We start from the raw sequence: 27,650 nt of genomic DNA on the forward strand, positions 1-27,650 counted from the left end.
CCACTGTGCCCCACTGATAGAAGACTCTTTTAAGAGTTTGATTCATTTTCTCAACCTTCCCAGAGGACTGAGGATGCCAGGCTGAAGTTCATCCTGGATGCTAAGACTGCTAGACAATCTTTGGGTAACCCGAGTGATAAAAGTGTCCTGTTGTTACTTTGTTGGAAGGCTGGAAGCCTAAACCTAGGAATTATTTATTTAAGCATCTATTTACAAACTGCAGTTGCCCTCTCTGTTCATATGGGGAAAGCTTTCATCTACCCTGTGAAACTGTCTACAAAAACCAGAAGATATTTAAACCTTTGGGAGGTTCTTTGGGAGGCATCTGTGTAAGATCAATTTGCCAATCCTCTCCAGAACAGGTTCCTCTGTCCTGCACTAAGGCAGTCAAAGGTGGAGCCAGTGGATAGGCTCAGCAATTATTTCTAAGACAAATTTCACATGCCTGAATTATCTGATCTACTGTGGTTTTTAAAGCCTTGTCCACGAGGTGATTTTGAATTAAATTCTATAGTGATTCCCTCCTACAATGAGTTGCCTCATGAAGGCTTTTGATGATATTTCATTAGAAGGCTTCTGGTAGGAGGAGGTGTCCTTATTGATCTTCTTGCCACCGTAACCATTTAAATAATATTCCCCTCCTCTGCCAGTTTTTGTTCTAACTGACTATACTGGGGACTTGAAGGCAAAGTGGAGGGCATAATTACAAGGGCAGAAGTGTCAAGCTGCCTGTTTGGCAGCTTTATCAGCCTTGTTTCCCTGGCTGATTAAGGAACTATCTTTTTGTGCCCTTTACACTGCATGACAGCTATCTGGGCAGGGAGCCGAACTGCTTCAAGGAGGGATAGAATCACTTCCCTGTGTTTTATGGGAGAGTTCCTAGCAGTCAACATTCCCCTCTCTTTCCAGACAGCTGCATAAGTGTGAGCCCTGGGAGTCCATATTTAGAATGAGGATATATATTAAGTCTTTCCTTTTTCCTGAGCCCTAACTAGGGCTTTGAGCTCTGCTTCCTGAACTGAAGTGCTTTTGACTCTATGGTTCTATTTAGGCTGACAGTAGCATACATAACCTGCCTTCCGCGCTTTATTTTTTTTTCTTATGTGCTGAGTAAACCTTCCCCCAGTCAGAAAGTGGTGCCCTTTTATTTCTAATATATCCTGAACCTGCTGAGAAGTATAAACATGAAGGGGTTGGCCTAGCATGAGTTTGTAGTTCTCACTGACCAGAAGGCTGGTGGCTGCCACTGTTCTAAGGCCAGGCCACCCCATGAGTTTGTAGTTCTCACTGACCAGAAGGCTGATGGCTGCCACTGTTCTAAGGCCAGGCCACCCTGGGATTCTGGGAATAATTGCTTTGAAATCTAGGCCACTGGCTTTTAGATGGGCCCTACCTTCTGAATTAGGACTCCCAGAACTTGCCCAGACGTCTCATGTACAAACAGGAAGAAAGGCTTTCATAAATCAGGGAGTCCCAGGACAGGGCTTGCCCTAACTCAGATTTTAGGGTTTTATATGCTTGCCAGCAGGCCTCATCCCAGTGGAATTGTTTTTTCTCCACCCTTGAATGCCTCATGAAAAGATCTGGCTATGAGGCCAAAGTTTGGGATCCAAATTTGACAAAAGCTTGCTATGCCCCCAAATCCCTGCAACTCTTTTTTACTACTAGGGACTGGTAGTAAAGCAATGGCCTACCTTCAGTCTGGGGTGGGCATCCTGACCCCTGGGATAAGTATGAATCCCAGGTATTGAACCTGTGTCTGGGAACTGGGAGATCTGGGCCTTTGAGGGGAAGACCCTATATCCTCATGTAGCCAAGAAATTTAAGATTTTATCAGTATTTTCTTGAAAACTATGGAAGTCCTCACTAGCTATAAGCAAGTCATCTGAATATTGTAGTAAGGCTCCATTGGTAAGTTTAAGGTCTCTGAGGTATTCTGCCAGGGATCACTCAAAGAGGTGGGGCCACTATCCTGAAACCCCTGGAATAGCGTCATCCAGGTATACTGGGAAGTTTCCTTGGCTTCTGGATCTTTCTACTTAAGGAAAAATATAGGTGGAATTAAGATATAACAGTATACAAAACAAAGCATCCTTTAGATCCAGCACAGTATAAAACTGAGTGCACCCAGAAATTGGGAGAGGAATGTGAAAGGTTGGGAACTATAGGATGAATGGGAACAACAGAGTGGTGTGCTACCAAAGCTCTTAAAGCAATATTCCCCATTTGATCCTTCACAGGCAGGACTGGAGTATTACATGGGGACTGGTAGGGTTGAATTAGCCCATCCGGTAGAAATTTTTCCAGAAAACGTGGTATCCTCGTAGGGCTTCTGGTCTCAATGGATATTTGGGGCTTGCATGCGTAGGATATGCCTGGCTTGAGTTTTACATTAAAAGGTTCTGTATTGATGGCTCTTCTCTGAGTACTGTTGTCCCATACACACTTTGTTACTGTATTTCCTCTGGGACAGCGGGTGGTTTTTGACTTTGGGGATCCAAAAGGGACTTGGAGTCCTTTCTCAGTGGGTAGTGAGACTTGTATGTCTTTCCCTTGGAGGGAAGCTGAAGATTCCAACTGGGATAACAAGTTATGACTCATTAAAGGAAGGGGACACTCAGGGACATATAGGAAGGAATAAGTAACAGCCTTAGATCCAATTTTCTAAGGAAAGTTAAATTGCCTTACATTTGATTGGCCATTTATCCCTGTCACCATACAGTCAGCACTGGAGAAAACTCAATAGGTTAGGTCATGAAAAAATAGGGAGCTTCAGTATCCAATAAGAACTCAATGTTTGTACCTGCCACATAGAGGGTGACTTGAGGCCCTACCAAGGTGATGATGATGGAATTTCTCAAGACTTCAAGACTGAAGCTGGGCAAGCACTGGAGGCCCCTCAGTCAGAGGGAATAACCTTCTCATCCAAGATGCTATAAAAGGAGTAGGCTGGAGAGCCTCACTTCACCTCTACTTCCCAGAATGGGGAGGACAGTGCTTTCTCCAGTGTCCTTCCTTCTTGCAGCCAGCACACTGGTTTCATCCCGGCTTGCTGATGCCAGGAGTGGTTTAACCACGTCTCATCCAGGTTTTCTCTGCTGCCTAGGGTTCCCGTGGTGGCAGACTTGAAATTACTGCAGCCCAAATTTGTGCTTTTCTTTTTCATTATCTTGTTTTTCTCATCTTCCTCTGGCTGGTCCTGATTATTAAAGACCTTTAAGGCCAGTGCTACCAATGCTGCCTGAGGGATCTGGGGGCTGGATCCCAGCTTTTGGAGCTTTCTCTGAATGTCTGGTGCCCCTTGGGTAATGAAATGCATGGCTGGAAGTATATGACCCTTTGCCTGCCTCAGGTATATATCAGTTTACTTTCTCAAAGCCTCAGAGAGCCTGTTAAGGTACACATCTGAACTGTCATTCCCTTCCTGAGTAATTTCCTTCACTTCGTTATAGTTTACTGGCTTTGTCTGGCATTTCCTCATTCCCTCTGGTATGCAATTAAGGATATGGTTCATCTTTAGCTGATCCCTTCTATCCTTATAAACCCACTGTGGGTTTTGATCAAGGAATGCCTCACCAGATGCCTGGTAAATGACATTGCTGGAATTAGATCTGGCTGTCTCATCTGCATATTCTCTAACCTTTCCCCAAACCTGAGCTTTTTCATAAGGAATACAACGAGTTAAACTATTGTAATATCTTGCCAAGCCAAAAAAAAAAAAAAAAAAAAAAAGGGTTAGACCCAACTTTGTAAATTCATCTCTAAGCTTATCTGAACTTTCTGAGAACTGGCTGAACTGATCTTTGCATTTGCTTATGTCTGACGTTGAAAAGGGTACATCTACCTGAGCTGTCCCTCCAGTCCCATCCATTCCTCCCCGTGCGGAAAGCAGCTCTGGTCTGATGGGACCGTGGAGGAAGGCAGTTACTTGGAACCTGATTGGAGCTCTATTAGGGATATCATCAGAGGTTGTGGAGGAGTGGAGGAAGAACGCCTCCCTGACCTAGTCTGATAGAGAGCAGGCTCAGAGTGGGAGGAAGGAGGACCCACGAGAGGAAAAGTACCTAGTGACCTAGAGTGTCAAGATCTGAGGCAGAAGCGGGATCCTCTCTCAATTGTTGTTTAAGAGATGCCACACAAACTCAGCAGGAGTCCCAAAGTTTGGGATCCTGATGTCATTTCATAAAGGCCTGCATGTATGGAATTTCAACCCATTCATTAGGCATTGTACAATATAAATTCAAAGGTAAAATGGTATTATCATTCAAAAACCCATTCTCAGATCATTTCTCTTGGTCCTCCAGGGGATACTGAGACGAAGTGACGTTACAGAGATCATGAGTTTGTTTTTCTTTTAGATTATCTCATTTAAATTTATCCCAGTTATTGAGAATACAGATTACGGAGGAATCTTTTAGGACCCTGGGAGTTTCCCATGGTAGAGTTGGTGGCCTGCAGTCAAAGGACCTGGTGAAGGTGAAACCCTCAACTCCAAATTCACAAAGTTTGTTGTGATGATCCTGGTCCCACTCAGCCTGCTTCCTCCAGATCCCCGGCAAGGGCTAAACAGACTACAGAGGATATAGAAAGAGGGGGAGGAGTCTGAGACCATTTAGATCTAAAATCTGTTTCCCTTGGTTTTTAAAATCTTCTGATTTCTTTACTTTGCACCAGTTTCAAGCAGTGGTCACTCTACTCCCACATTCATTAACACTGACTCTATAATAAGAAATCAGACGATAGGCTAGACAAACCAAAAGGGGTCAGGGCTGATCTGGCCTAGTGAGTAAGGTCTTCTTCCAGGGACTGTGAAGGGTTCTACAGGGAGGAGTTTCGTGAGGGAATGCATAGGAAGAGTTTCTCTAGCACTTGCACAGGGCTTGACATGCCTCCTCATACACTGTATGTAATAGCATTTTACATATCCACCTTTGGTCCTAAGCATTAAAATGAGGAAGACACCATGAGTTAAAACTTAAGCGTAGCTATGCATGTGGGGCCTCGAGGATGTCCTTAGACCCCAAAAGTAGTAACTTGTGGTTAATAGCTTCTTGGGCCTTTGATGCTGATTGGCTGGAGATTAAACAAACTACAGTCCCTGCTACAGTTAAGGGGCTTTTGTTCTTTTTCTGCAAAGCATGTGAAAACCAGAAACCAACCAGTTTTCCTGTTTCATCTCCACCAAAAAGAAAAGCAAATCCAATTATTTCATCCCATGAAGTATAATTATAAAATAAAAATTGAGGAATCTTAAATATATACATTCTTAGAATATTCTTCTTAATTTCTCTAAAACTGAAAGGCTTAAATTGCCCAAACTCCACTAATATATATATATTTTTAATTTTACTTTAAGTACTGGGATACATGTGCAGAATGTGCAGGTTTGTTACAAAGGTATACATGTGCCATGGTGGTTTGCCGCACCTATCAGCCCATCATCTAGGTTTTAAGCACCACCTGCATTAGGTATTTGCCCTAATGCTCTCCCTCTCCTTGCCCCTCATTCCCATACCGGCCCCAGTGTGTGATGTTCTCCTCCCTGTGTCCATGTGTTCTCACTGTTCAACTCCCACATGTGTGGGAGAAACTGCAGTGTTTGGTTTTCTGTTCCTGCATTAGTTTGCTGAGGATGACGACTTCCAGCTTCAGCTATGTCCCTGCAAAGGACACGAACTCATTCTTTTTATGGCTGAGAGCGTTCCATGGCATATGTGTGCCACATTTTCTTTATCCAGTCTATCATTTCTGGGCATTTGGGTTGGTTCCAAGTCTCTGTTACTGTAAATAGTGCTGCAACAAACATATGTGTGCACGTGTCTTTATAGTAGAATGATTTATAATCCTATGTGTATATACCCAATAATGGAATTGCTGGGTCAAATGGTATTTCTGGTTCTAAATCCTTGAGGAATCACCACACTGTCTTCCACAATGGCGAACTAATTTATACTCCCACCAACAGCGTAAAAGCATTCCTGTTTCTCACAGCCTCGCCAGTATCTGTTGTTTCCTGACTTTTTTTTTTTTTTTGAGACGAGTTTCACTCTTGTTACCCAGGCTAGAGTGCAATGGCGCGATCTTGGCTCATCACAACCTCCGCCTCCTGGGTTCAGACAATTCTCCTGCCTCAGCCTCCTGAGTAGCTGGGATTACAGGCATGCGCCACTGTGCCCAGCTAATTTTTTGTATTTTTAGTAGAGACAGAGTTTCACCATGTTGACCAGGATGGTCTCGATCTCTTGACCTCGTGATCCACCTGCCTCGGCCTCCCAAAGTGCTGGGATTACAGGCGTGAGCCACCGCGCCCGGCCCTGTTTCCTGACTTTAAAGATTGCCATTCTAGCTGGTGTGAGACGGTATCTCATTGTGGTTTTGATTTGCATTTCTCTAAACACCAGTGATGATGAGCTTTTATTTTCACATGTTTGTTGATCGCATAAATGTTTTCTTTTGGGAAGTGTCTGTTCATATCCTTTGCCCACTATTTGATATTTTTTTGTTACTTGTAAATTTGTTTAAGTTCCTTGTAGATTCTGGATATTAGCCCTTTGTCATTTGGATAGATGCAAAAATTTTCTCACATTCTGTAGGTTGCTGTTCGCGCTGATATTTTTATTTCTAACTTCTATTGATACAAAACCATGGAGAAAAAAAATTAGCATTTACATTTTCCATTAAAGTCACCTAAATAGTGCTACTCTGGCAAAAACAGGTAACATTTTCAATATATTTTGGTTAAGACACTAGTTCGCATCCAAAGACAAAATGCCAGAGAGATGAGCTCAGAAAATACCGGAAAGTTTAATATCTCACACTGAATATTTTCTCATTAGACCATGGATTTTCATTTGTCACATAACCTTTTCTTTTTAATTATTACAATTACTAATTTTTGGGAACCTTCCATTACATGGACGGGATTGCTTGTGAGATTAAGGTTTATATTTGAAATACATGGTAAAAGGCACTATGTTAAGAAATACGATGATCATTACTATGATATGATGACTATTAGACTATGACTTAAGACAAATATGGCACAGAATCTGACCTTAAACCACTTAGAGCCTTTTAAAGTAAAACTATTTTGCACAAATCACTGTAATGCAGGGTAAAAAGTGATACCACTTTAGAGAGTACATTAATTTCCTATTGCTGCCATAACAAATTACCACAATTTAGGGTCTTAACAAAACACAAATTTGTTCTCTTACAGTTCTGGAGGTCAGAACTATCAGGTCAGTTTCTCTTCGCTAAACTCAAGGCACGGCAGAACTGCCTTAACTCTAGTGGCTCTAGGTGAAAACCTCTTCCCTTGCCTTTTCCAGCTCTCAGGGGCCACCTACATTCTTTGTTTTGTGGCCTCTTCTTCCAGCAGTTGCATCACTTCAGCCTTTGCTATTATTATTCCATTTTTCTCTCTCGCTCTGATTATATTGAGCTCACACAGATAATCCAGAATAATTCCCCTATCTCACATTGCTTAACTTATTCACATCAATCAAGTCTCTTTTTCCATACAGGCTAAGATATTAACTGGTTCTGAGGACTAGTATGTAGATCTGTTTGGTAAGCCATTAATTCACCTAACACAGAGAGATATATATCTTTGTAGCAATTATCAATTAAAATCTGGTAAGTTTAATTATCTATATACCTATAATTTTTGTTAGATACATGTTAGCTTGATATCTGATGAAAATTCTATTAATCTTATAAATGATATTGGAAAATTTTGTCTATATTAATTAAAAAATCATCAGAACTGAATTAGGCCATTCAGAAAGAAGTGGAGCGAGAGAACCTATGTGCATTCTCAGATTCCTTCATGAAAATGAACTGCTAATCCACCTAAAAAGGAGTCTGAAAATTGCTAATTCTGTAGTGTAAAATTTTGTTAATAAAACAGTATTTGACCTTAAAGTAGTTCAGTATAACAGCTTTTGAACTTGCTGACTGCTTATTGATATCTTAGCTTGTTTGCTAATATTCTGCTCACAAGCTCAGCATCAAAATCTTAATTGTGATGACTACATCATATTCCAAAACTTGATAATAATTTCAAAGGGGGAAAGAAGCAGGTGAGCATCTTATCACAATATGGTAATATTTTGACACTACTGTCTGCGTTGAAGTCAGAAGACTAGAAAGGGCATACCCTTGAAGCTTCATTCTGATGTCACAGTGTGATCTGAATGAATATTCATGTTTTCTACTGTCTGAGATGCTGTCATGGTCCATCATTTATTAAGCAATGATAACGTGATCTTGTTTTGATTATTCTTGTTTTATTATTCCTACCAATTGCTGTAATTCAGACTTGAGCATCAGAGTTCTATCTCCTAATTAAAGCTAATTTGTTATTTTAACTGCATTTAAAATAAAATGCAATTCATAATTATTGAAAAATATGGAAAATGTGTAACAAACACAAATGTACTTCTTTCAGCTTTAAAAACTTAATATTAATTTATGCTTCTAACAAAGGTTGAGCAACATAAATTCACCCTTTTATCTGAAACAGCCCAAAACAGACAAAATATATAAAATAATTATTTTCAAAGATATCAGTCAATGAAGAACAATGATCCCTGAGTAAATGAAAAAAAGTAATAATAATGGTGTGGGGAGTATCAGGATTGACTTAGGTTTACCCTACTGAGAACGTTTTTGGGCCATATTATAGAGAGGAGTACTCAGACAGAGCCTGAAGCTGAGAGTTTCAAGATAGTTCAAGTTTGAAAAGCAGAGTAGAGTGCAGCAAACAGCTGCACACAGAGAGAATTTCAGAGATAGATAGAAAGCGCCCCCCTCAGGTATTCACCAAGTACTGATTACACATCTATGTGAGGAAACTACCTGAGCTTAATAAAGAAATGTCCAAAGGCATTAGAGTAACAATCCCTGATGGTGTCACAGGGATGGGAATAGAGCTTGTTCCCATTAGGAATACTGGAAAGATTTATAATTCAGGGAAAAGTGAGTAAACAGAAGGGTAATGTTTCAGTGAAGGGCACGAATTAGCCCTAATCTGAGCACTGCTCCAGTTCCACCTAACAAATTTAAAAGCTAGAGGAGAAAGCATCCAACTGTTTCCAGAAACTCAACTTGATCCCAGAACAAACCTAAAACTATTTACAAGGATACAAAAATCTACCACTCTAAAAAATAAAATTCACAATATAGGGCATTCAATAAAAGATAATAGACATGTGAGAAGCAATCAATTAAAACAGATCTATAGAGGATAACATTGTTAGAATTAGCAGACAAATAAATTAAGACAATTATTAGAACTCTATTCCATATGTTCAAAAAGTTAAGACATAACAAATATTTTACAAGTTAACATTCTAGGGTTGGAAACTAAAATATATGTGATAAAAATACAATAGACAATTAATGGCATATTAGAACTTGCAGAAGAGTTAGTGAACTTGAATAAATAGAGACAGAAATTGTACTAAGAGAAATACAGAATAAGAGAATAAGTTTGAAAAGCAGAGTATAGTAATGAATATAATAATGAACAAAATATCAGTGAACAGTGATAAAGTCATAAGTGGCATGATTTACATGTAATCAGAGTTCTGATAAAGGAAGGTGATAGAAAAATATTTAAGAAATTGTGACTAAAATTTTTCTGAATTTGACAAAAATTATAAATCTAAAATAGAAGAATCTCAATGTACTTCAAACAAAAAAGACATGAAAGAAACCACACTAACGGATATCATTATCAAGTTGCTTCCAACCACATATGAAAATAAAACCTTACAAGTAGTTTGAAAAAAAGACACATGACAGAGAAATGAAGTGAGCATGATGGCAAGTGAGAAGAGAGTAGAATATCTATAAAGTCCTGAGATGACAAGAACACAAAACAAAATTGGTAATACCCAGCAAAAATTTCCTTCATTAAAAACGGGACATAAATAGCTTTTCAAACATAAAAAAAGATGAAATAATTTGTCACCATCAGACCCATACAGTCAAAAAAAATAAGTTTTAAGGAATGTTCTTCAGGCAGAAATACAACGATAGAAGATGGAAATATGGATCTACACAAAGCAATAATGAAGACCAGATGTGGTACCTCTATGAGTGAATATATAAAATTTGTTTCTTATTGTATAGATATTGCACATGTTCCCAAGATATTCAAGTAACCCAGATCAAAGCAGAGAAAAGAAACCAGAGAAACAAAAGAAGTTAAAAATGAAAAATGAAGTAGCAGAGTTAAGCCCTAATATATCAATATTACATTATGTGTAAATGATGTAAATAAATGCATTAATTAAAACGCAATTGACAGAGTGGGTAAAATAAGAGCATGATTCAACTATGTGCTATCTACAAGATATTTAATTTAAATATAATAATATACACAAGTTGAAAATGAAAGGATAGAAAGTGATATATACTATAAATATTAATAAAAAGAAAGCAAGGATGGCTACACTAACGAGATTGAGTAATCTGTAGAGCAAAGCAATTATTAGAGACAAACTGGGTCATTACAAAGTATTAAGTGTCAATCAGGAACAAGCTGTAGTACTTCTAAGTGTTTATACTCCAGAATAAGTGTTTATACCAGAACTTCAAAATACAGTCTACCCTGAAACAATATGGACTTGAACTGCACTGGTCCACGTATTTACAGATTTTCTTCTGACTTTAAGATAGCAAAACCAATCTCTTTTTTCTTCTTCTCCTCAGCCTACTCACGTGAAGACAATGAGGATGATGACTTTTTTTATTATCCACCTCTGCTTAATAAATAATACATTTTTTCTTCTTTTTGATTTTCTTTATAACAGTTTCTTTTCAATGGCTTACTTTATTGTAATAATATGGTATAGAGTATATATAACATAGATACTGTGTGTTAATCGGCTGTTCATTTTATTAGTAGGGCCTCCAGTGAACAGTAGGCTATTACTAATTATTTTTTAGGGAGTTAAATGTTATACCTGGATTTTTTACTGTCTGAGGTTTGAAATCTCTAAATTCTACCTTGTCCAAAGGTCACTTATGTTAAACGAAAGCTGATAGAACTGACAGAAGATAAATATATAATTACAGTTGAAAACTTCAACATTCCTCTCTTAATAACTGATAAAATAACTGGACAGAAAATTAAGGATATAGAAAAATTCAACAACATCATCAGCAAACAGGATCTAATAGACATTTATAGGACACTTGTTCCAACAATAGCAGAATACACATTATCTTCTAGCACACACACAGAACACATAACAACATAGACTATAGTCTGGTTATAATGCAAACTCCAACAAATTCGAAATAATTTAAATCATTTCAAAAGTGGTCTCTGACCACAATGGAATCAAATAAGAAATCAGTAAGAAAAGGATAATAGAAAAATATCAAAGAACTTGGAAACTAAAAACATTTCAAAATAATAAATTCACAAGGATTCAAATTTTGCAAAGTATGTTGTCTGACCACATAGCATTAAAATAGAAATCAATAACAGAAACTAACAAAGACTTCTCGAATAGCCCCAAATATATGGAATTGAAATAAATCAGTTCTAAATAACATGTAGGTCAAAAAAGAACTCCAACAGAAAATCAGAAAGTGCTTCCAACTACATGGAAATAAAGACACAATATGTTAAAATTTTTAGAATGTCACCAAAGCAGCAATTAGAGACTAACTTATTACATTAAATGTTTATATTAGGAAAGAAGAAATTTTCAAATCTACTCTTTAGTGTCTTCCTAAAGAAAATGAAAAAACAAAAAACTTCCTCAAAAATCTAGTAAATGTCTAAGTAAAATCAGAAGATGAAAAATTAAAAAACAGGAGAAATCAATGAAATAGAAAACAGAAAAACAATAGCAAAATTAATAAAACAACTTCAGACATTTTAAAAACATATTTTCAGAGGGTATGGAAATTTGAGTTGACTATTTTCAACATTTATCTTGTCTTACAGCTTGCATAGCTTTTGATTAAGTCTTGTTTTTGTTTTCATTTTGGTTTTGGTTCTTACAAGGATTTCTGTATATGTTTACTTTTTCCCTAATTGTTTTCAAGATATTTTCCTACATCTTTATTTATCAGCACTTGAGCTTTTATTTGTCAAGTATTTTTTTCCTTCTTGGGATTCTCTAGTTTCTTGGAACTGTGGTTTATTTTTAATTAATTTTGGAAAAATTCTTGGCCTTTATGTCAAATATTTTTTACACCCCATCCTTCTCTTATCCTTCTGGAACTTCAGTAACAGAAATGATAGACTACAGTTTGTTTTCCCATAGCTCCTGAATACTCCTTTTAAAGTTCCCTTTTCTTCTTATGTTTCAGCTTGAATAATTTCTGTTGACAAGTCTTCAAGTTCACTGTTGATTTCCTAGTCGTGCCTGATCTCTTTATGAGCTTATCAAAGAATTCTTTATCACTGGTACTGTATTTCTAAACGTAGCATTTTCTTTGGATTTTTTGTATAGCTTCCCTCTCTTTGCTGAATTTCCTATCTTTCAGGCATGCTGGTTACCTTGTGCATTGGATCCTCTGTCATATGAATCATAATTATTTCATAGTCTCTTTCTTACAGATTCATCAGATCCATGTTTTCTTTTTTTTTTTTTTTTTGAGGCGGAGTTTCACTCTTGTTACCCAGGCTGGAGTGCAATGGCGCGATCTCGGCTCACCGCAACCTCCGCCTCCTGGGTTCAGGCAATTCTCCTGCCTCAGCCTCCTGAGTAGCTGGGACTACAGGCACGCACCACCGTGCCCAGCTAATTTTTTGTATTAGTAGAGACGGGGTTTCACCATGTTGACCAGGATGGTCTCGATCTCTTGACCTCGTGATCCACCCGCCTCGGCCTCCCAAAGTGCTGGGATTACACATGTTTTCTTAATCTAGATTTTTAAATAATTTATCTTGAAAATTGTTTTAATGTTTTGTTTATCTTACAATTTTTGATTCAGTAGCACATGCTGTGTAGAGAACAGAAGAAAATAAGGTAAACAAACAGTAGTTGTACCTGGGCATACCTCACCTTCTGTCAGGCCTGAATGTGGACAGCTGCTTCTAGGCTACTGTTCAGAATAGAGATTGCAGGGCTAGAGAATTTTTCTTAGAGTTTCTGCTCCACTCTCAGTTTTCAGAGATTACTGCATACCTGAGCCATGGAGGAGGTCTCTCTCCATGATTTGATCATCCCTTTGCAGTTAGACTGTTGATATTTGTTCCTCAGGATTACACCTACAGTGGGGACAGCCTGTGTTTGTTTGTTTGTTTTTTATTATTCTCTTGGATCAGGCTAAACCTTTGGCAAGCCCTGTGTACTTTGTCCTGAAGGGAAGAGATTCCTCATCATTTCTTCCTCACCTCTCTGTAGTAGCTAAACTCTGTCATCAACTTATGATCAGTCTTACATAGGAGAGATATTTCTACCTGATCCTCTGCACTAGCAGACTATTTTTGGTATTGGCATATAATCTTGAGCATAAAGGCGTTTTCTTTTACCATTCCTCATCAACAATGAGTCCTTGCTGTGCTGTGGGTTTGGAAGTGCTTCCTACCTATCTCCTAGCAGCAAATTAATTTTACCTTTCTATCCCATCAGAAGCAATGAATTTTGTATGAGTCCTATGAGTGATGATTTGCTACCTGTGCACCATCAGCCTTTACATCCTTTGAGGAAAGAATCCAGGGAAGCAGGCAGAATTTCATCTCTGTTTTCCAGTAACACTTGATTTTACCCCTCAGGCCTGTGCCACAAGTATCTGTCCCCAGGTCGAGGTTCTACTCCCAGTCTTTCTTGTGAGCACCTGATTGACGTCTGTTGAAAATATCTTGAGATTAATTGCAAAGTGCCATTGTTTCTGGGGTTCCCAGTTCTGCCAAATTAATATGCTAGCCTGCGCTTGGTCTTTACAAAATTATGAAAGCATCAATTGATTTTATCTTACCCACATGTATGATGATTATTTATTTGTCCCATTCTCTGAATGTGTGCATTCTTTCTCTTAATGGAGGAAATTTTTTTACCCATTGAAATTCAGGGTTTTAAACTTTGCTCTGATGGACTCAGGAAAAAATATGATTTTACACATTATTTGGTTTTAATTTTTTAAATTGTGGATGACATTTTTTAACAGGTTTGTACATGTTAGTGGAAGTAGAACATTGTTTCTGTATTTTATTCATTATTTTCCTTGAACTTACAATAGCCTGCATGCATGTAGAAGCAGGAAATTTTCTGTATCATACTGACCAGAAATTAGGCCCTGATTTCAAACAGCATTAATAGAATCAAGACATATGAGACATTTGATGAAAAAGTAAAGGGGATGGAATACTGTTTTTGATTTAATGCGAATTCTAACTAACAATTATGTTTTAGTGTATATGTAATAAACTGCATATTCTTTTATGTGTTAGTATTTTCTTAGCATTGCTTAAGGGGCAATGGTTCCTAAAATCAATTAAAATTAAGTTAAATGTAGTCCAGACTTGCTCCAGCCCCTCCTTAAATTACGCACAACTCAAATTTGCAATATTTTTTGAGGAGTACCTCCTTGTTTCCAAGTTTTTTCTTAACATATGTAATGGACAATGGTAAGATAGTTGTCTATTTATTTAAAGAGACAAACTCAACTTTGAAATTATCAGGGAATGTTACAAAATATATGCTGTTCGCAAATGGCCTCAGTTACTATTTAGGTATCACTATATTTTCATCATCCAGAAATTGAAAGATATTTTTCCCTCAAGGAAACACCTATTTTGTTCTTCTTATCAACACCATCATAGTCTCATCACTACAGTAAATGACAGTCAACTATCATTTTCAGTGATATATAGTTTGAAAAATTTTAAGTAATTCTCAGATTATGGTTTAAAGAACGTGCAGGTCAACAGTTTATTATAAAAATAAAAATATGCTTAATACTTGTTGTCGCTTCTCTACATCATTCAGTTTTTCAACTAATATTTCCTAAGTACGTCTACTGTGCCAAGATCTATGTTAGATACAAGGGACAAAATAATGTAGAAAAGTAGTAGATATGGTAGTTGTTCACTTGTGCTTGTCAGTCTAGTGGGAAAAAGAAAGTGTAAGCAGAAGATAAATGCACCGTAGGAAATGCTACAATATGGAACATAGCATCTAATCATACGACTATTAAGCAGAAAAGTAAAGAAAATATGTTAGTTTTTGCTGGGCTATTTAGTGTGGAGAAATGAACAATCTACCACACGCATTATGGGTTACGCTGCCAGTATCCACATTTTTAGATTTTGAAAGCCACACAATCTCAGGAAAGAGTTCTGAACTTCATTAGATAGATGGAAAATTCTACTGAAATTTAATTTTAGTTTCTAATTTTTCTATAAAATATGGACAATAAGAGTGATAACTTGTGATACATTGTTTTAGAGAATTGACAATACGTTTGATAGTATGTTCAATGTCTACCTCAATTTTAAGAAGCAATCACTGTAAAAGTTGCAGAATTGCAAAATAAAATACAAGAAAGTCACAGGTATGCAAAATAAAGCCTGATATATGTGATTACATTTTAGATCAAGCTATAGGTTGAGTATCCCTTATCCAAAATACTTGGGACCACAAGTGTTTGAGATTTTGGATTTTTAACAAAATTTGGAATATTTGTATTATAGTTACTAGTTGAGCATCCCTCATCCAAAAATTCAAAATCTGGAATTGTCTAATGAGTATTTCCTTTCAATGTCATGTTGATGCTCTAAAAGTTTTAATTTTAGATTTTCAGATTCGGGATACTCAGCCTGTAGCTTGATCTGAAAAGTGAGCATGTATATAAATTCATTGTTTATTTTTATTTCTGATAACTTAGAAGCTGTGTAATAAAACTGTGGACTTGAAAAAAAAAAGCAAACTGAAAAATATTTTATTTCACCTGGACTTGGGAGGTCAAGGCTGCAGTGAGCCATGATCCTGCCACTGCACTCCAAACCCTGTGAAAGAAAGAAGGAAAGAGAGAAAGAAAGAGAAAGAAGAAAGAATGAAAGAAAGAGAAAGAAAAATAAAAAGAGAAAGAAAGGGAGGGAGAGAGGGAAAGAGGAAGGAAGGGAAGGGAAGGAGGGAGAAATATATGGAGCAGGAGCTGAGAAGCTATTTTAGATAAATTGGTCAGAGAAGATACCTCAGAGTAGATGATATGGGCATTAGTATTTTAGCGGAAACCTGAATGATGATCAAAATCAGCTTGCTGGAAGAATACGTACTGTAAAGTCTTTAAACAAGTGTGTGCTTAACACTTTTAATTTAAAAAATTTCATAATTTAGCTCAAATATAGAAAATAAGAATGTGGTAGATGTTAATCTGCAGAAATTAGCAAGGGACATATAATGTAGGAATGGCAAACATTCTGGGGAATTTGGCTATTATTCTAATTGCTGCAGAAAACCATTGAGTACTTTTTTATCAGAAAAATGAGAGGCTCTGAGTTATAATCAGCTTAGTTTTAACAAACTCCTACTCATGTCCAGGAATTTTGTGTGAAGCAAGGTACAAAACATATACATGACTGAGACCCTCTCTTCAAGCAGTTGAGTCTAATGGTTTCGGAATCTCTTTCAAATAGCCTTAGGGACCTGAGGACTTTAATGTGAAACCTTGTGGTGCACAGAGTGACATCCTGTAATGTATTTGATTTCCCAGGCAGGTTCTTGGAGTCATGATCTTTAAGGGTTATGTGTTTTCAACTGCTGAAGAGAAATAATTTCAATCCCCTACTGCCTCTCTTAACAGGGAAACTGACAAAAAAATTGATTTCACAGCAGATTATAACATTATAAATTTAGATACCAAAGTTTTATCCTAATCTCATTCAATCTACAATTATAGTAGACACTATTATTGATAATATAATAAGATTAATTCTAATATCTACTCTTTTACTTATTCTGATTTTAAAATAAGTGAATTCCTTAAAGAAAGCTGAATATATTTTCTATGGGCCAGGTAATTTTTTTGTGTAAGATAATTTTAACACTTCTACTTGAATACTATGAAAAATGTCTTTCTTCTGTTTTAGTTTTATTAATAAAAATATTTATAAATGACTAGCATTAAGATTTTAGCAACAAATAACAAATAAGAAAAATTCTGTACTAGTATGCTTCCTTTTTTGGTTCTTAGTTTTTTCAGATAAGGACTTGTTTCACCACAATTCTTTAGAATCCCTTACAAAGTACAGATATAATTCAAATTATATTACTGCTTGTGTTTGTGTTTTAATAATCATGGGATAGAATGAAAAAGAAGAGGAAACTCTTGAAGATAATAGCAGGATGTTTTCCCTGAAGCCATAGAATAACTAATATACTGGGGTAAATAAATAATATTCATCCTTTTCTTTCATTTGTAATTTCACATATAGTAGAAAATATATGCAACTGCAAAAGATAGCAGATACGAGGTTTAAGAAAATAATTGGGTAAATGTGGTTTTCCCTTTTTTCCTCATTATCATGTATCACTGTCTGCATTATAATTTAGGAACAACAATAACTCAAGAAAAATACATTGTTTTCTAAAGGTTAAATGAAAATCAGGGTACATACACCATCTACTTCTAAAACCATTAAGGTGAAAGTGGGAAGCTGCCCCAAACCCAGCAATACTAATCATTCAAATAGCATTCTAACTTTGAGTATATTTTTAAATAAAAATGGTTGAGTAGTATAGTGGCCATTAGAATGTGCCTCTCAGACTTCCAACTACAGAAGCCTAATTGGCCAATGACCCTAGTAACTAACTTTGAAATCCATCACTGCATTTGTTGTCAGGCCACATATCCTACAGGTGGCCCCCAGCTAATGACTGAGCATTGTAGTGATGCTAAAGCACACCTTTCTCTATAGTCATGGTACTCCTCTCAAGGTCAACTTTGGTCAAAGATATCCTGGCAGCCCTGTAGTCCAGGATGCTCCCATTCACATTCTTTTCTTCTCTGTTTCCCTCAGGATTCTAGTTCATCACAGTCTGATTGCTGCCCAGTCTTCTGCAGTTTCCTTCCCATTTTCTCTCATAGTCATTTTTTCTTAGTAAAATCCTGGCCTGTTTAATCCTATTTTAATATGCTCAGAAAATCATACCCAAGCTAAAATAAATAGCTAATATTTCAGTGTTATTTCACATATATAATCAGTGTGATCTCCATAATAGCTCAGTAAAAGTCTAAATAACCATTATTGTCATTTGATGAAGGAAAATAAGAGATGATTCAATGGCATTCTGGATTGCATGTGACCAAAAATGACAGGTCATTGGTGAAAAGCAACTCTCAACCAAAAATGGCATTTTCTTCACTTATCAACTCTCATTTCATATGAATTAAATAAAAAATCTAACATTCAGTGAAAAATGAATAAACATACTGCCCCAATTTCCTTTATGTGAAAAGTAATGTACAGAAATAGTCCACAGACACTGGATCTATGAAATGGAGTATTATCAATCAAAAGAAAAAATACAAAAAGGAAAACAGCATGTTATTACATGTATGACATTAAATCAATGTATTTATGGTTAAGTCCATCGAATTTTCAGTAATTTCAATCATCTTAATGTATGAGTTGGATGACCTATCACATTAGTCAACGCAATGATCTTGATTAGAACTTGGTGGATCTGTCACTGATGCTAGACCCGATTGGAGAATCCCAGGGTGGAAGATGTCACAGGGTCAGTGCCCTGTGATAGGCTTTGGAAGGATTCATAAATACCCATATGATGGGCAAGGGGAAAATATCATACAAAACATGTATACATATTTTATATATTAAAATATACTTATTTTTTCTCTATAACCTCAAATGTTTGTTGAATTTATGTTCCTTTTCACATCCTCTGTCAAAGAATGTGCTCAGTGTCTGTGATTTTCTTTTTTCTTTCCTGTTTTTTGTTTTGTTTTGTTGAGATGGAGCATCACTCTGTGTTGCCCAGGCTGGAGGGCAGTGTCGCAATCTCAGCTCAATGGACCCTCCACCTCCCAGCTTCAAGTAATTCTCTTGCCTCAGCCTTCCACGCAGCTGCGATTATAGGTGTGCACTGCCAAGCCCAATTAATTTTTGTATATTTAGTAGAGACGGGGTTTCACCATGTTGGTCAGGTGGGTCTCAAACTCCTGACCACAAGTGATTCATTCACCTCGGCCTTCCAAAGTGCTGGGATCACAGGTGTGAGTCACTACACCAAGCCTGTGATATTCTTCTTTGTGTCCATATGTACTCAATGTTTAGCTCCCACTTATAAGTGAGAATATGCCAAATCAATAATTCAATCCAATTCACAATAGCCATAAAAAGAATAAAATACCCAGTAATACAGCTAACCAGGGAAGTAAAAGATCTCTGCAATGAAAATTACAAAATACTGCTCAAAGAAATTAGAGGTGACATAAGCAAATGGAAAAACATTTCATAATCATGGATAGGAAGAATCAATATTGTTAAAATTCCCCTGCTGCCCAAAACAATTTACAGAGTCAATGCTATTCCCATCATGCTACCAGTGACATTCTTCAAAGAATAAGAAAAGATTATTTTAAAATTCATATGGAAACAAAAACGATCTTGAAATATCTTTACAAAAAAGTCAAGGCAATCCTAAGCAAAAGGAACAAGACTGGAGACATCACGCTACCCAATTTCAAACTATTCTACAAGGTTCTAGTAACCAAAAGAGCATGGTACTGCTACAGAAACAGACATGGAGACCCATGGAACCGAACTCCCTGTTCAATAAATGGTGCTGAGATAATTGGCTAGCCATGTGAAGTTGGACCCCTTCCTCATACCATATACAAAACAACTCAAGATAGATGTAAAACTTAAAACTACAAAACCCTGGAAGATAACCTAAAAAATACCATTCTGGACATAGGACCTAGCAAAGATTTCATGACAAAGGCACAAAAAGCAATTGCAACAAAAACAAAAATTGACAAATGGAGCCTAATTACCTCATTGAAAAGCTTCTACACAGCAAAAGAAACTATCCATAAACAACATACATAGTTGGAAAAATAATTGCAAACTACATATCTGACAAACGTCTAATATTTAGAATCTATAATGAATGTAAACATATCAACAAGAAAAAAACACAACCTCATTAAAAGGTGGTTGAAGGACATAAATAGGCAATTTACAAAAGAAGACATACACACAGCCAACAGTCATATGAAAAATATTATTTCTTTGAAACAGAAACTTCGCAAGTATATCTTTTTGTTTAATAACTAGTTTACGTATTAAGGTTCATGTTGTGCTTTCCAGCCATCTTAACAGTGGGCATTAGAGATGACACTATGAAGGTTACCAGAAACCATTAGTGAGATGCCTTTCTCAGTATTATGCTAACTGCAACTTCTGAGAGTGTACAAGACCTGGGGTTGTGGCAAGAGAGATGACAGATGATTAGAAGAAAAAAGTAAAGGAAAAGGAACGGAAGGAGGAGAAAATGGGGGGAACCTGGTGGACATCCCATATCACAATGTTTACAGGGATTCCCCAACCGTCTGTGTCTACGCCTGCACTGCTAAGAAGCATTGATGCAATTCTGCCTTGAAACACAGATCAAGTTACTTGGCCAATCTTGTCTTTTCTCTGTCAAATATTTCACTGGTTATGAACTCTGTGGACAGTTTAAAGCTGTCCTATGCCAGAGTTAGCTCAGGCCTGTCTTCTTGTCTTTAACAAGAAAAAAAATGGTTAAAATTGTCTTCCTGAGTGAGTGATACTAGAAAGATTCTTGCTGTAATGACTTCTGTCACTTAATGCTTCAGTATATGCCCACTTTTCTCCAAACATTTTTCAAGTTAGTATTTGTGCTATGAGATACAAATGCTTATACTTGTGGATATCAATTACTGCAATGTGATCATAAGAGCTGAACTACCATTTACAGATTTAGAAAAATGACATAGCTCAGAATAATTTAATTGAATAGTCTCTGAAAAAAGTGTCTGCAATTATATAGTGATTTTTTATCTTGTAAATTGAGATTTTCTTTAGTGAATTCATTAATGAAATATCTTAGTTTTGTTCCCAGTTTTATTTTCCATCAGCTTTCAGAAAAATAAATCATTTGACCTAGTAGAAGGAGACAGAAACTAAGAAACTTGTGTCTGGTCATCAATAACGGTGATTAATTGCATGCCTGTAGGCTAGTTCTTACTCTTTGAGCTATAACACTTTAGAACTAGACTTACTCATCTCTAGGGTCCCTTTCAGCTTTTAAATTATATGATTATAAAATGATATTTCTTTCTCTTATTCCCTAAAAATGTGGGCTGTTACTAGGTGATAGCATAAAAAGCAGACAGAAGCATAATATATTGAAAAGAGTATAATCTAATGAATGTGTGATTTTTGGATCAGCTTCATTCCCAAATGGCTGCAGGGTAGTGAGCAAGTCATTTAAACTTTTACTCTTCATCTATAAAATGAAGATAATAGAGTACTGTTGTTAGAGTTGAAAGAAGATCCTTTAAAGAAGAAAAAATCCATGAAAGCAAAGCCTTCTCGAACTGGAAATTATTAATTACTAATTCAATAAAAATTTTAACATATGTTAAAACCTCAAATCTGATTGCTAGTTACTATTATCTGTATAGTCTTCTAACTATGGAATATGCTAAGCTACATCTATAAGCATGCATTTTTCTCCAGAATTATATTTTATGTTTTCTTGAATGTAGGGTTCTTTTGATTTTCTAGAGACGGGATTTTTTTTTTTTTTACTATCCTTTTACATGTTCTGATCTAGTAATTTTAGATACTCTTTTCTAATAAGCCCTCCTCTCACCCAACTCCAAATTGTTCTCATTACTACTCTTACCCCTAATGCTTCCTTTTACTTGACCTGATTCAACAGTTTTCACATTTCAGAATTGTATTCAGTTTTTTTTTTTTTTTTTCATGATAAAATTAATCACTATCTCAGCTAATTATGATATATGTCTCTTTGGACTCTAATAAGTTTTTGATAGTACATTTTTTTACAGTATAGCAATAACATTCTTAGTTGTATCTATTAATATTGGCTACTTAAAGCATGTCTTCTGTAGCCCCACCTCAGGACTCAGAATGCTGAGGCAGGAGGACTGCTTGAGCCCAGGAGTTTGAGTCCAGACTTGACAACAAAGAGCCTATCTCTTAAAAAAGTAAATGCAATTTTAATAAAATTATATGTCCAATACTTAAAAAAATGCTAGCACACTAGCACACTCTTCTCAACCATGCTTTTTTAATTCAATAACTTGAAATCATTTTAGCATTTCATTACAGTTACAAAAATGACACAAAAAGTTCCCAGATTACCATTCACCTGTTTTCTCCTACTGTACACAGGATTAAACAAATATATTAAAAAATACTCAACATCATTTGTCAGGGAAATACAAATTGAAAAGACAATATATAATGTAATGCTACTATGTATCAATTATAATTACTGATAGCAACAGAAGTTAAAATGTCAAATGCTATCAAGTCTACAGAACAACTAGATCTCTTATATATTGCTGGTTAGAGTGAAGGATAGTACAGCAACTTTGGAAAATAGTTCGTTGGTTCCTTAATAACATAAACACACATATATCATATGACCCAGGAATCCTACTCTGAAAAATTTACTCAAGAGATATGAAGACTTAAGCAAACACACAAAATAACTGAATGTTTATAGCAGCTTTTTTTCTTACCCACACGAATGCTCCAATCTGGAAACTACCTAGTAAATGCATGTCTTACCCCATTAAGTGTTGCTGTACAGGAATGCCTGAGGCCGGGTAAATTATAAAAAGCAAAGGTTGTAGGACATTAAGAACTTTCTTTATGTATCTGGGTACTCCTGTATGGGAGGCATATATACTTAGAATACTTAGCTCTTCTTGTTGCATTGATCCCTTTACCATTATGTAATGGCCTTCTTTGTCTCTTTTGATCTTTGTTGATTTAAAGGCTGTTTTATCAGAGACTAGGATTGCAACTCCTTAGGATATTAAGTTTGTGTAGTACTAGTAACGTAACTCCAGAATATTTTCAGATTTCACTTTTTTTTTTTTATTAATCCCTTTTTTTCTGTTCCAATGTCCAATCCAGAATGCCACACTGAATTTGGGCATCCTCTCTCTCTACTTATTGAATTATTTATATAAGTATAGAATTATACCTACATGGTTCTACAATCTGATATGGCTTCGTTAATCAAATCCCAAACCCTGTGTTTAGTTGGTGGCTTATTAATGTACATCATCTCTGTCCCTGCCCAAATCTCATGTTGAATTGTACTTCCCAATGTTGGAGAAGGGGCCTGGTGAGAGGTGATCGGATCATGGGGGCAGATGTCAATCTTGCTGTTCTCATAATAGTGAGTTCTCACGAGATCTGGTTGTTTATAAAATTGTGTAACACTTCCCTTTTCTCTCTCGTCCTCCTTCTCCCAGCATCTAAGACTTGCTTGCTGCCCCTTAGCCTTTTGCTATGATTATAAGTTTATTGAGGGCACCCCAGAAGCAGAAGCCTGTCCAGCTTGCAACACCATGGCCACATGGATGTCCTTGTTATTTTTCTGTCTCGTTGATCTGTCTAATATTGACAGTGAGGTGTCAAGGAAGATTTACCAAGCAAATGGAGAGCGAAAAAAAAAAAGCAGGGGTTGCAATCCTAGTCTCTGATAAAACAGACTTTAAATCAACAAAGATCAAAAGAGACAAAGAAGGCCATTACATAATGGTAAAGGGATCAATGCAACAAGAAGAGCTAACAATCCTAAATACATATGCATCCAATACAGGAGCACCCAGATACATAAAGAAAGTTCTTAATGTCCTACAACTTTTGCTTTTTATAATTTACCCGGCCTCAGGCATTCCTGTACAGCAACACTTAATGGGGTAAGACATGCATTTACTAGGTAGTTTCCAGATTGGAGCATTCGTGTGGGTAAAAAAAAAAAGCTGCTATAAACATTCAGTTATTGTGTGTGTTTGCTTAAGTCTTCATTCCTCTCGAGTAAATTTTTCAGAGTAGGATTCCTGGGTCATATGATATATGTGTGTTTATGTTATTAAGAAAACAATGAACCATTTTCCAAAGTTGCTGTACTATCCTTTATTCTAACCAGCAATATATAAGAAGTCTAGTTGTTCTATAGACTTGGTAGCATTTGACATTTTAACTTCTGTTGCTATCAGTAATTATAATCGATACATAGTAGCATTACATTATATATTGTCTTTTCAATTTGTATTTCCCTGACAAATGATGTTGAGCATTTCTTAATATATTTATTTTTCATTTGCATACTTTGTAAAATGGTAAAATGTCTGTTTATATATATATGTGTGTATATATGTGTGTGTGTGTGTATATCACTCATACTTAGGGGTTTTGCTGTAACCCCCTGATTTATTTATTTTCAAAGGGCTCTCATGCTGTCACTCTGGTTGTAGTATGCTGTGGTGCTATCTTGGCTCACTGCAACTTTCACCACCTGGGTTCTAGCAATTCTCCTGCCTCTACCCCCTGAGTAACTGTGATTACAGGCATGCACCACCACACCCAGCTGACTCTTGTAATTTTAGTACATACGGGGTTTCACCATGTTGGCCCGCCTGGTCTTGAACCCCTGACCACAAGTAATTCACCTGCCTCAGCCACCCAAAGTGCTGGGATTACAGATGTGAGCCACTATGCCAGGCCCTATTTTTGCAATATTTAATTGATTTTTTTCCAATTGTTAAATTTTGTGGATTCTTTATATAATTTCTATACTAGTTACTCGTCAGAAATGTGATTTGTAAATACTTACTCCTGACCTGTGATTTGTCTTTGAATATATATGCAGCAAAGCTAATCAGGACATACTCCTAAGTCTACTGAAGCACAGTGTGCAGAGTGAGGGGGTTACAGCAAAACCCCTGATTAGGAGTGTGTATGCATGGGTGTATACTTATGTGTGCACTATTTATGGTATGAGAGTGATTCTCCAAAGACAAGCTTCAGATAGTATCTGTTAACTAAATGTTTTCCTGATAGCCTCTTTGCTCCTCCTTCCTGACCCTTCAACCTAGGCTCAGAATGGTAAAGCAGGTAAGGAAAAGAAGATAGTGTCTGTTCACTTTACAAGAGAAGACATATATGAGGCCAAAAAACATACGAAAAAATGTTCATCATCACTGGTCATCAGAGAAATGCAAATCAAAACTACATTGAGATACCATCTCATGCCAGTTAGAATGGTGATCATTAAAAAATCTGGAGACAACAGATGCTGGAGAGGATGTGGAGAAATAGGAACACTTTTACACTGTTGGTGGGAGTATAAATTAGTTCAACCATTGTGGAAGACAGTGTGGCGATTCCTCAAGGATCTAGAAATAGAAATTCCATTTGACCCAGCAATCCCATTACTGGGTATATATCCAAAGGATTATAAATCGTTCTATTATAAGGACACATGCACATGAATGTTCATTGCAGCACTGTTTACAATAGCAAAGACCTGGAACCAACCCAAATGCCTACTGATGACAGACTGGACAGGGAAAATGTGGCACATATACACCATGGAATATTATGCAGCCATAAAAAAAGATGAGTTTGTGTCCTTTGTAGGGACATGGATGAACCTGGAAACCATCATTCTCAGCAAACTGACACAAGAACAGAAAATCAAACACCACATGTTCTCACTCATAGGTGGGTGTTGAACAATGAGAACACATGGACACAGAGAGGGGAGCATCACACACTGGCATCTGTGTGGGGGAACTAGAGGAGAGACAGCGGGGGATGGGGAGTTGGGAAGGGATAATATGGGGAGAAATGCCAGATATAGGTGATGGGGAGGAAGGCAGCAAACCACATTGCCATGTATGTACCTATGCAACAATCTTGCATGTTCTTCACATGTACCCCAAAACCTAAAATGCAATAAAATACATATATTTAAAAAAAAAGAAGAAGACAGAAGTCAATTCTCCCTTATCAGGGAGCAGCCAGTGCATCACCAGCTTTTTTTAGGAGTTAAAACAACTTTGCATGAAGTGAGAATTGATGGTTATTACATGGGACTAAACATCTAAGTATTGAACAATGCTTAAGTGTGATTTTTCTTCTCTAAATTGCCATAGAAATGTTTGTAATCGATGCATGATTTGAAAATTGATAGGGCCATCTAAGTTTCAAGCAGAGAAGAGGGCATGAATGAATACATTTTGTACAGATAGTGAAAAACAAAATGAGTTGCTTTTTGAGTACATATAACTATGTCTGTATGTTCAGTATACTGCTATAATTTCTAAAATGAATGGTACATTTATTTTGATGTGCTCCTTTGTAAGAATGAAACATAATTTATTTTACTCCTACTTTTTGGACTTTAGGTTATTTTAAATCTTGTTGTTGCAAATAGTTCTAAATGATTAACCTTATATATATATATATATATATATTATTTTTAAGAAATCCATCTGCAAGAAAATTTTTGTATATGAAATACCAGAGGCAAAATTTCTGTGCATTTTTAATTTTGGAGACATTGTTTCAACTATTTGGTCTGTTTTCCAGATGATTCTACACATTGATTTTAAATATGTTTAATTTTGAATTCATTTATCATATATTACATTCCCAACAATATTTCAGTGTATTTCTAGGTTTCCTTGTCTACTTCAAAATTTATAACTATTTAGATGATGTTGTACTACATCAATTAGTTTACTTTAAAATATATACATTAAATTTATACAGACTGAGAATCCCTTATCTGAAATGCTTGGAGCCTGTTTTAGATTTTTGACTCTTTCAGATTTTGAAACATTTGCATTATACTTAGCATCCCTAGTCTGAAAACTTGAAATCATAAGTGCTCCAATAAGCATTTCTTTGGAGTGTCATGTTGATACTAAAAAAGTTTGGAGCATTTCGACTTTTGTGTATTTTAATCATGGATGCCTGTATGTAATTTTGAAGAAAAAAATCAGGCTGACTGCAGTGCTGGTGATAGTACAGCTCTTTAACTGTATCTGTTATTTTTATTTTTCAGAATTTCAAAGAGTTGCTTGCTTTTCTTCACGTTACCTTTTATACTATAAAGTCAGGAACTGGGGTTTAATAATGTTCATACTTAATGTAATACATGACAGAGTGTCTACTGCCTAAAATATTCTAAGTAGATAATTGAATGTTTTCGGCATTAAATTGAAATTACTTACTCATAAATTGCAGCCCCACAAAACCCATTTTCTATCTAGAGAATTAGATGAGGGATGCCAATTTGAACTTTTCTGTCTAGATAGTGTACAACTGCCAAGGAAGAGAGAAGGTAATGTGGTTTGAATGTGTGTCCTCTCCAAATCTCATGTTGAGATGTGACCTCTAGGGTTGGAGGTGGGGCCTAAGTGCGAGTTAGTGATTTACAGAGGTGGATCTCTCATGAACGGCTTAACACCATCCTTTTGGTCGTGAGTGGGTTCTCACTCAGTTCATGCAAGAAGTTGAGCAGATGGCAGTGCCATGCTTGTACAGAGTACAGAATCAGAGCCAATTAAATCTAACGTCTTTATGATATAATTACCCAGCCTCAGGTATTTCTTTAGAGTGATGT

The sequence above is a fragment of the Aotus nancymaae genome, unplaced genomic scaffold, assembly GCF_030222135.1.
Source record: "Aotus nancymaae isolate 86718 unplaced genomic scaffold, 86718_ANA_hifiasm-v0.15.2.pri h1tg000011l, whole genome shotgun sequence".
Taxonomy (NCBI): Eukaryota; Metazoa; Chordata; class Mammalia; order Primates; family Aotidae; genus Aotus; species Aotus nancymaae.